Genomic DNA, 11,664 nt, shown 5'->3' on the forward strand with positions numbered 1-11,664 from the left:
CGGCGTTTGATCTTGATAAAAGCAGCCTCGATGTCGGGAGACCAGTGAAATTTAGTTGCTCGTATGCAATCTATGAGAGGGGCCATAATGCCACTGAAGTGCGGTATAAAACATCGATAGAAAGATGCTAACACATGAAAGCTACGAACTTCAGTGATAGAAGTAGGTCGGGGCCATTATTCGACGACCAGCACCTTACTAGGGTCGACTCGAAGTCCTTCTTAAGAAACCACATAACCAAGGGTCTGAATCGAAGAAGTGAGGAAAGCACACTTCGCCGTGGCTGCATAAAATTTAAAATAATGTAAAACCAACAACACCTCATGTAGATGAGTAAGATGTATCTCAATATTGTCACTATAGATTAATATGTCATCGAAATAAACGATGACAAACTTGCCAATGAATGGACGGAGAGCTTGGTTCATCACGCGCATAAAAGTACTAGGAGCATTGGACAAACTGAAAGGCATAACAAGCCACTCATATAAGCCTTCACGTGTCTTAAAAGCTGTTTTCCAATCATAGCCCAAGCGAATGCGAATCTGGTGATAACCACTCTTTAAATACAGTTTTCTAAACACCGTAGCACCCCCTACTGATCAAGCAAATCATCCAACCGAGGGATAGGGAACCGATAACACACTGTGATCTTGTTAATGGCTCGGCTATCAATACACATATGCCAGGATCCATCTCTTTTTGGCGTGAGTAGTGCAGGAACGACACAAGGACTAAGGCTTTCACGAATATGGCCTTTAGCGAGCAGTTCCTTAACCTGACGGCGCAACTCCTCATGTTCTTTGGGGCTCATACGATAGTGAGGGCGATTAGGAAGGGAAGCACCGGGAACAAAATTAATGTGATACTGGATATCACATAACGGTGGTAATCCCGACGGTAGTGATTCGGGAAAGATATCCATAAACTCCGCGAGAAGGGGTTGGATCAGAGTTGGGACAGTAATGGCGGTATCATGAGTGACCAGAGAGCAAAAAAACACAAATATTACCCCAGATTCTTTCATAGTAGCCTGAAAAGGACCTCGAGTCAAAAGAGTCGTAGGAGAAGGCGCCTGTGTGGTGGGGGCTACAACCCCTTTGGGTTTGTTCAGTATCAAAACAATTTTTGTACCACGAAAGGTAAATGAATAGGTGTTAGCACGACCATCATGGTAAACCGAGTTATCATATTTCCAGGGGCGACCAAGCAAAAGATGACATGCATCCATATGAACCACATCACAATATACAACATCACGATAAGTAGAACCAATGGAAAAGTTAGCAAGCACACATCTAGAAACAGTAACATCCGTACCTTGACTGAGCCATGAGAGACGATAGGGCTTTGGGTGTGGTTCAGTAGAAAGATTAAGCTTGGTAATTGCAATCTCCGCAATGACATTCTCACAACTACCAGAGTCAATGATGAATGTGCATATCTTTCCCCCGATGGTGCATATGGAGTGAAACAGATTGTTGCACAACCACTCGGTATCCGGTGCATGAGGGGTCAAACAAGAGCGCCTAAGAACCAACAAGGGGCCACTGTCGCCAGAGACATACTCCTCTGCTTCGTCGTCACCATAATCATCATAAGTTGGGGCTGTATCTGCTAGAAGAGCAGGTTCAGAATCCATGGCCTCATTAAAAAGACCTCGATTGGAAGATTTTGGGTTTCTACAATCTACAATGTGATGGCTAACTTCACCACAGTTGAAGCACCGTAAACCCCCTGTCCATCCTTGAGATTGTGCTGCAGGAGCACGAGTGGGCTGGGATGTCAGCTGAATGGGATCACGACCAGCTTGTGATGACGAACCGGCAGTGTTTGTGGAGGTAGCAGGCTGTCGGTAGCCACATGTGCTACATCTTTCTAACTGCTTCTCGGCTTACTCTGTGTGTTGTCGGGCTTCTGCGACTGTGAAAGGGTCGAACATATTGAGTACATCCTGTAATTGGAGGCGTAATCCGCCAATGTAACGTGAAACCAGCTGTTGAGGGGACTCGTTGATATCAACATGAGCCAGATATTAATAGAATTCGGTGGAGTAATCATCCACAGAACGGGGACCTTGGCGAAGATTCCGGAACTTGGTGTATAGCTCTCTGTCAAAATTATAGGGCAAAAACGCTGCCCGAATATGTTTCTTGAAGTTAGCCCAGTTCGCAATCTTCTCCTTACCATGACGAACACGGTTTTATTTCAGCTGTTTCCACCAGGCCTGCGCACGACCATCCAAGTGGATGGTGACCAGGGACACACGACGATCGTCGGGGACTTCCTTAAAGTCCAGAATTTCTTCAACCTGTGATAACCAATCTATAAACTCTTCAGGTTTGAGACTGCCATCGAAAGTAGGAATCTCCACCTTAAAGCCCTGTTCCTATCTAGGGCACGTTGGTGAGCGATTCCGGAAGCCTCCGAATGGATTTTCATCTGTGACAGTAACATCATCTTCTTCCTGACGATGTATGTGGACTGATTCATCCATTCTTTGCATCAACAATTCCATCTGTCGCCTCAATTCATCATTATCACGACAAAAGTCTGCATTTTCACGATGAAGCTCATCAATATCGGCAACCTCAACATGTATACGGGGCGGCATGGTGCAGGGTCGGCTGGAACGTGATACCAACTGATGCAGCGGGTACGTGACAGAAGGAAAATCCAGATCGAGATTCGTTGATTCTACCTAAGAATACCGAAAATCGACAATTGTGAGGAAAACCTCATTTATTATAAATCACTCAAAAACTGAGAAATTACAAAGTCTCATGATGTCTATAAATACTGGAAAGAAACTTGTACGAAAAGGAAAAGGAAACCTAATGAAAAACGACTTTTAACAACTATTAAAAATTGCAAAAAAACCATTAAAATTGCAAAAAGACCCAAAACTTCTAAAATCGCGGTTTTTATCCCTCCAAATGAAATCACACCACATCATGTTGTCTCTCTTAGAGAAGTCAGAATCTACTACAAGGATGGCACCTTCATTTTGCTGAATAGATCCAAGGATGTGGAAGGCAGTATTGGCTGAAAGGTTAAGAGAAAGGGATATTAGGCATGCAAGGGAAAAAGCTAAGAGGGAGGAAAGGGAAAGAAAATATGCTGAAGAAATTGAGATGTTTGAAAGAATATCAAATGAGCTAAAGGCAAGGGAATTGAGCAGAGTTGGACATTTTCTGAATATTAAGATGGGCAGAGTTTCAAAATTCAGGATTCATCTTCTCAACAGTTACTCACTAGATGAATGGATCAAACTAATGGAAGCTCTAAGAGGTACAAAGATTATTGAAAAAATTGAAGTTAAGTCAAACTCAAGAACCTCATTAGAAAAGAATCTGGTTAAGAAAAATTCACCTAAGCTTTGTAACTTTGTACTGATGTAATTGCAAGATGTATAAAATTTGTATTTTGTCAATTTGTCAATCTTATTGTAATTGATTTTAGCTTGGGGTTAGTCTTGTTATCAAGCATGAATTTGTGACAAGTAATCTTCTCACAAATTGGGGGAGATTGTTGTGCAAGACATGCCTATATATAACAAGACTAAGTCCGATTGACAACCCTAAGATTTAGTTGTATGATAATCTATATTTGTTTTTTGTAATTGTATTCCTTGAGTCTGTAAAATATTTAGAAGATTAGACTGGGGGATTTTTCTGTGAACAGCCTTCGAGCTAAGAAATAAACTCTGGAAAAAGATCAAATCACGATCATGCCTCAAAGAAAAGTGAAGCAGCTTGGATTTGAATAGAACTGTTCTAGGAAAAATGTTCGAAGTCAGATATCGACAAGTCACATATCAAGGGATATCGATAAGTCTGTCGAGAAATCCAAAATGACTTATCAAAAAGTTCCAAGAGATATCGATAAGTTAATCTACATGTAGAGATCGCATATATCGACAATTCAAATTTCTTATGTAGAGAACTGGAGATATTGACAAACCATTTCTTCATGTGGAAATCTAGAGATATCGACAAGGCAAATCCTCATGTAGAGAACTCAAGATGTCGACAAGTCAAAAGCTTATATCGAGAAGTAGAGATGTCGACAAGCTATTCTATATTCCAAGAACTAGAGACCTCGACAAGTCATTTATATATGTCGAGAACTCTAGATATCGATAATCCATTTCACTTATCGATATGTCACTTCTCGAAAAAACAAAAGGAGACCTCGACAACCTATCTCATAATTCAGAATGCAGACAAGTTCAAGATTGAAGATAATCAGTCAACAAACAATTCATTCACTGAATTGGAAAGACTAAAAAAGAGCTTAAAGAATACAAGATCAAGGGCCAAGATTTACAGGATAAAGGATGGTCACAGACCTACAAGATTCTGCACAGATTTGCTAACACCAGAAAAGGAAATAGACAAGGTTGCTTTAGAAAATGGCTTAGTACACTTTAGTGCAATTTTTATAAACTAGTGCTACTAGTCTATAAAGCATGCACGGGTCCTTAGTTCAGAAGTAACAAAAATAGATCTAGAAAAATCTTTTATTCTCTCTCAAGATAGGAGACGAGTTCTTACTTCTAAGAACACAGATTTGTAGCAAGACAAACTTGATTAATACAATTAAGTAAGTTTTTGGATATTGTGTTTTGTGTGTTCACTGTTAAACATTATATCTCTACAATTCTTATTTGCTTTGTTCATCCATAATCCAAACAGTTTTAAAAGTCAAGTAAAATCCAAGAAACACATCCCCCCTTCTGTGTTATATTTCATTGCACTCAATATCTAACACTTTTTAATAAATTATAAGTCTAAAAATACATGTATAATCAAAAGAGAGTAGTTTGGGTTTATAAAGAAAAAATGTAGTGTTATTTAATAAGGATGAGATGCAAGAGGTTATGTGCCATCCTATTCAAATTAGATTATACATTGATATTTATAAAATTAGGTTTTCGATTTTATACTATAGAAGAATATTCGAAATAGATAAGATTATATATTCATAAAAAATAATTTTTGATCAGTATTGTATTTGACGGGAGGGCAACTCATATTATTTTTTATTTAAATTTTAATATATATTCATATTAGAATTTATAAAAAAAATTAAAGGTCATCGCGAAGCGCGTCTTTATTTACTAGTTAGTGTAATAAAGGAATTAGAAGTCGACTTATAATTAGTTTAATATTATATTAATTCATAAGGATATTTAAGTAATTTTAAGAAGTACCGACCGACTGACTACCAAACTTTTAATATTTCATCAATTATAATATAGTATAGATAATAGATTATTAATTGGAATTAAAATTATTGATATTAGAAATTTGGACTATGCAAAAACCGTGACATAACAATATATGACACTTGTAAATATCAAATAAATAAAGATTATTAGTGAATGTCATAGCGAGATATAAGCTCAATTTCATATCGTAATGAGATATATGATCAACTAAATGCATATAGTTGACAATAACATAATTTGCAAGTCAATTACATAGTTGAATGATATCATACAAAGTAATATAATAAATGTACATTTATGACTAGAGTAAAACACATTATTGAATTATCTTAAAATTAAAATCGGGACATATAATACAAATTATCTTATATATATTGTATTAATTAAAACTAATTTTTACTATTTCGGTTCCTTATAAACGTCTCAAAATAGTTTTCAAAAACTGATCAATAATCATAATTAACTTCCACATAGATGATATAATGAAACATAGGCTTGGGCTTGTAGAGTTAGATTGATTTAACATGTGAATTTTAACTGATGAGTGTATAAGAGAATATGTTGGATGGTTATAAAGAAGACATGAGTTTTTCTTAGTGGGTACTTCATGATTAGTTTTCGAGATCAAACTTTAAGACACCAAATGTAAACTTTTTGAAACTTTAAGGATTTTAAGATTGTGTTGACGTGAAAATTCTCGAGTATTATTTCACAAAAAATGTGATCAAATTCATACCTGCTTGAGCTAATATTTGATTTTATTTTATATATTTTATCAAACACTACTTTATTAATTATGGACTAAGCCATAGGTATTCACAAAAACAACCTCCCTACTTTAAGGGTATGGGCATTATTTGTGGATTATTACCCTCCGTGGACACTGCTTTAAATATGATAAACTGTATATGTTTTGTTTGGTTTGATTTGATTTATAGATGATATAATTAACTTCTAAACATGTACCTTCAATTTTTTTAATATAATATAAAATTTAAGTACAATAATCATTGTTTTCTTTTTCTTTCTTTTCCTATGTTGAGCGATTGATTTTTGTCCAAATTTCTGAGATCATGGGAAAATTTTAGGCCTTTAATGAACTGTAGAGAGGGGTGAATACATTAAAACAATCAAATCGAAGTAACAGACATAATTGAATCAACAATTTTTATAATTGATGTATAAAAACTGTTTACAATAATCTTTCAAAGGATGAACAATTATCCTTGAGAGTTGCTAGGTTACATAAGACATATATCATTTCATAACACATACACTGTAAACCTAAGATGGGCTTATATACTGCACAACTTCACAATCAATAAGAAATCCTATTCTATTATAATAAAGAATCCTAAAATACATCCATGTATTGATTGCTACAATAAGTAAAGTCCTACACCAACATATATTCTGCAAATCTTTCCTTCTTCGATATCTCCTCACTTTCAGCTGAAGTGACCAAATGCTGATGTCAAATGTTGATCAGCAAATGCTGATGACAAATGCTGATGACGCCACCTCTGCTAAACTCTGATATCATATACTGATAGATAAATCTGATAGTTTATATGTTGATATCATCATTTTTTTTAACAATCTCCCCCAACTTGTGCATTATAAAAATATGTACAAGTTTTAAATTAATGATGTCAAAACTATCTAAATACAGAAAAATAAGTACATACACAATCTTACAGTCAGTTTTTATCAGACCTTAACTTCAATCTTGAACTCTAGTACAATCAGTAGCTTCATCAAGGAATTTCTTAAGTAGAATATCTTCAAGAACATTTACATACATTTCCATTCTTTGTTTGATATCCTTGAGCTTCTCTGTAGATTCATCATTTTGATAGATGGCAGCTCTGAGATCATGTAGCTTTGATCTTCTAAGAGATAAGTCATCCAGTTCCAAGAAACCAACTTCCTTTTCATTTGGATTGAAAGTAAGAACTTCTGCACCAATAGACTTGGTCACCTTGGCTCCTCCAATAGGCATATCAACAGATTTTTCAGATTCATCAATGTACTTTGGAATGGATTTCGACTTGTATGTCATTTCTCTATGCTTTCTATATACTAAGTCTTTCAAAAATTCTGACATCTGGTAGTAGTAGAGTTGGTTACCTTAAGTAAGATAGTGACATATTCCAACTCTTGTCATGGTTTATCTTTCATCTGCTCTTGTGTGATTCTCAACCTTCTTCCAGACTCTAAAAAATATATCATCTTCTCTCCAACTAGATCAGATACTATTTGAACAGAGATAATCTTCTACAAATCTTCAAGCTTCACATTTTCTCCAATTTCTATCAGATTTCCAGGTCCCTTAGAGTCAAAACATTAGCAACAAAAGGATTAGCTTTTCTGAAACCTAAACCACCAGTTCTTCCTGCTCTTCTAGACTGATACTTTCCACTATATATCTTGTTTATAGTCTCAAAAGAATCCCATATTGGTGTGCACGTATCTTGCTTTTCCATAATAACTTCTTCTTTTCTTTTAAGGTTAATTTTAGAAAATCAGAGTTTATATTTTCTGAATCAGGATTTGTGAATTCAGCTTGTATTTGGCTTGAGCTATCAACAACCTAAGTAGTATCAGTGGTTGTGACTGGTTGAATTTCAACAATTGTTTCTTCATCAACTTGAGCATTACCAGAGGTTGGTATCAGTTGTAATTTCTCAACCCAATCAGCTCCAGGAATCATCATTCTTTTCTTGTAGAACTGATTGACTTTTTCTTCTCGAATCTTCTTTTCATCAGCATCATCATGAGCTACAAAAACTGAATAGATTAGATCTATCAGTAATTGAGATTTTGAAACCTTAGATGCTGATTTCTTCTTAGATTTTGCTTTAGGCTTTGGCTTTGATTTCTCACCAATTTTCTCTTTCCCCTTATAACTCCTGTCAGTATTTAAAATTGCTTGAGACCTTAAAGACCTTTCAATATCAGTTTGACTGACCTCCTTGATTACTACTCATTTTGTAGGTCTGCTACCAGGAACATCTTCATAAGGTGAGATAGAATCAATATTTACTAATCTCATTGATTTGAATTCTTCCCCTATAAGCCTAAGTTATTCCATATCAACTCCAAGATTTTCTTAATCAAATACTCTTCTACTCACCTCAGAATCAAAATCTTGAATCTTTGGATTCTTGTAGAAAGAGTTGTTTTCTTCCCTTTAAATTTTAGTGTTTGTAGATACTTACTAGCTTCAGCACCAGCTTCTATCTCCATAATGCCTTGGTCATCACCAACATTTGTGGCTTTCAGAGTTTATTGATATTTAGTCACAATCAGCTCCTTACTTTGCACAGTCTTTGAGACTTTCTTTTTAGATCTCCTCCTCTCTCCACCTTATCTAGATTGACTAGTGGTTTTAGATGTACCAATAGTACCAATCGTATCTCCACCTTGTTTCTTCAAAACTAATCCCTTCTTACTGCCTTTGTTATCACCATCACGACCATCCTTATCAGTATTCGTTAGTTTGAGCTGCTTGTATTTAGATTTCAACTTTTTCTCCCCCTTTTTGGCATCATCACCAAGTAGGAGGGAAACTATAAGCTCCATTAACTGTTATACCTCATTCAATTGCCCATACATCTTATTCTGAGTTTTCTCCAATCTAGCTTGATTAGCTTCCATTTGTTCCTATCTGGAAATAATGGGTGCTAACTATTTTTGGATCTTCTTGTATGTGTTCAGCTTGGTTTCAAGAAAAGATTCCTTGAGTTTAGTGATTTGAGAGTTGGCAGATTCTTGTGTATTCTGAACTGACTTGACCAATAAGGCTGAAGCTTTGAGACGATTCAAAATGTCAGAATTTTGAATGTTCTTCTCAGCTGTCTCCAAATGTTCAACAACATGAGTAACAGAGATTGGATAATAACCATCCTTCTATTTAGGATTCCAAAGTTCGTCAAAGAATTCATGTTCCTTCTTGGCATTCAAGTCAGCTAGTTGCCTTTTCTTTTCATGTTCAGAAATTTCTTCTAGAAAAGAAAAGTTTATCCAGATCCTCATCAGGATCTATTGGTATATTGATATTAGAGGCATCAATGTCATTTCCATCAGTAGACTCACTTCCATGTACATATTCCTCATCAACAACTGGCTCATTTACTAACTGAGCTACTTCATCTTCAGCATCAACATTTAGCAAATCATCAAGAATTGGAGCTGTATAAGAATCAGCTACTTCAGAAACTACCATGTCATCAACATTCAGCTCTATATCTTCAAGAATTGTGTTCATATGAGGTGGAGCATCAGGATTTATCTTCAAGACCTCAGTACTAGTAGAATGTTGTGGTGATTCTGCAATTTCTCAGCTTGAGTGGATTGTTTTGCATCTACATCAACAGCAGGTACAAGGAAGATAACACGAGGTGGAATGATAGATTGAGTGGACAGCAGAAGAGTATCAGTACTTAGACCTGCAGGGAGATTATCAACACTTGGTACATCAGAATTTATCTGAGGGTCTACAGACTATTGTTCAGCAGCTGTTTCTTTAATACTTTGTGCACCTGCAAAAATTTTCACAAAAATACTTAAATCTCTATATTATTTTAAAGTAGTCTCAGTACTCCTTACAATACTCATCTCATGACTTTTAATAGTCAGAGTTTACTCACAAGGATTAACTAAATCCTGACACTCATCTACCTCTCTTAAATTCTGTCTTTCTCTAGATCTTTTCTCTCATTCTCACATGAAAGGCTCGAAATTTTTTATCCTACATAAATTAGAGGTGGCTGAGAAGAGTTTTCTGTGGTCACATGACTAGGGGTACCCTTTTGTAAAGGACTGGACATGGTCATTCCATCAGGATTTATAGAACTAACAGAAACTGATATAATAATATTAGGATTTAAACTAAATGCTAATAAAGAAAGACCAGTATTTGTACCTTGTGCTTCTAAAGGTTCATCTTCGAAGCTATCATCCAAAGGAGGTATTGATAGAATATCAGCAGATGATAGAGTTGGATGTATCTTCCCTTCAATATCAACTGCTAAGATGACTGTCCCAAAAGTCAAGCCTTCACTACCACTTTGAGGTAGTGGTTCTTGTGGGGCTGAAGATTCAAGAGTTGTTGTATTACTTTGAAAGTTTTGTACTCCTCTCCTCAGATTCAGTGTCTGACTCCTCTGCAGCTCCAAGTTTGAAACCAATTATCTTCTTAAAGGTAGCACTCTCAATAGATTTTCAAAAATCCTTGATTTTGCCAGCTTCAGCTGTTATCTTGGAAGTTGCTTCATCATGCCATTCTTGTATGAACTTTTTAGCAAGAGGCTCTATATCTTCAATGTCTGTTGTACTACTTTGAAGTGTAGGTTCTTGTGGGTTAGGATCAGTAATTGTAGTAGCTGATATATCCCTTTGAGATACAGGTTCTTGTGTGCTAGATCTAGGAAACAGTGCTTGTTTCTGTAGCCTCTTGACAGACTACTCTATTTTCTCATGAGTAATCTCCCTCACTCTTTTCCTGGCGGGCTTCATTAGAGATTCAGTAACTATCACAGGTGCATCAGCATTTGACTGCTGATGAGCATCAGTATTTTTCATTGGTGGAATGAATGCCCCATGTGTCTCCTCAGCTATTTCTTTCTTGATGTGCATCAGATTTTAAGTAATGTAGGCTTTGATCAATTTTCTTTTCCTTGGCCTTGGGCTTAAACCAGTTTGAACAACATCACCAGTTTGAACAGCATCACCAGTTTGAACATCAACACCAGTTTGAACAGCATCACCAGTGGTTGTGCGCCCATCAGTTGATAACACAACTGGACTTAAAGTAGAATTGGCTTTTAAAATTCTTGAATTTTGATGATAAAAGAGCATTATCTTCATCACTTGATTCTAAATCAGCCTGTACAAGCTTTCTCCTTATATATTCTAAAGGTTTAAAAGAATGAGAAGCTTGTATAGAATCCCTTTCCTGTGCTACATCAGCATTTGCAGCATTTGCTCTCTGACCAGATGACCTAGCAAACTGGCTAATAATATCATGTGGATTCTTAATAGAAACAATAACTCTAACAGCCAACTCTGCTTGTTTCTTTCTTTTAACAACATGTGTTTTTTGGGAGGCACCTGAGGTGGATTGTGTATGTGGAAGTGTTTGGGTTGCAGTGCTGGGGTGAGCTACAGGTGGGTTCCTAACTGTTATTTCCTGTAACTTAGCACTCTGTTGGTTTTGCAAACCATAAGTCACAAGAAGCCTTGCAATTAGAAAGTTCCTACCAATCAGTGGCAACCTCAAAGGTGCAAAGACAACCTTTTTTGAATCTTTAAAAATTAGATCAGAGAACGCTCTCTTGGTGAGCTTAAAAACTGATACAATTTGATTAGCAAGGATTGGGGTATTAGGGAAACAAACATTAAAAAATCAACTGAAAAAATCTAGCATA

The 11,664-nt window shown here is 36.1% G+C and overlaps 1 pseudogene; it reads right to left on the minus strand.

The window, feature by feature from the left end:
- Positions 1-221: 221 nt before the first annotated feature.
- LOC141685297 (uncharacterized) lies at positions 222-2,614 on the minus strand (annotated as a pseudogene).
- Positions 2,615-11,664: the final 9,050 nt, after the last annotated feature.

Source organism: Apium graveolens, chromosome 9 (genome assembly GCF_009905375.1).
Source record: "Apium graveolens cultivar Ventura chromosome 9, ASM990537v1, whole genome shotgun sequence".
Lineage (NCBI taxonomy): Eukaryota > Viridiplantae > Streptophyta > Magnoliopsida > Apiales > Apiaceae > Apium > Apium graveolens.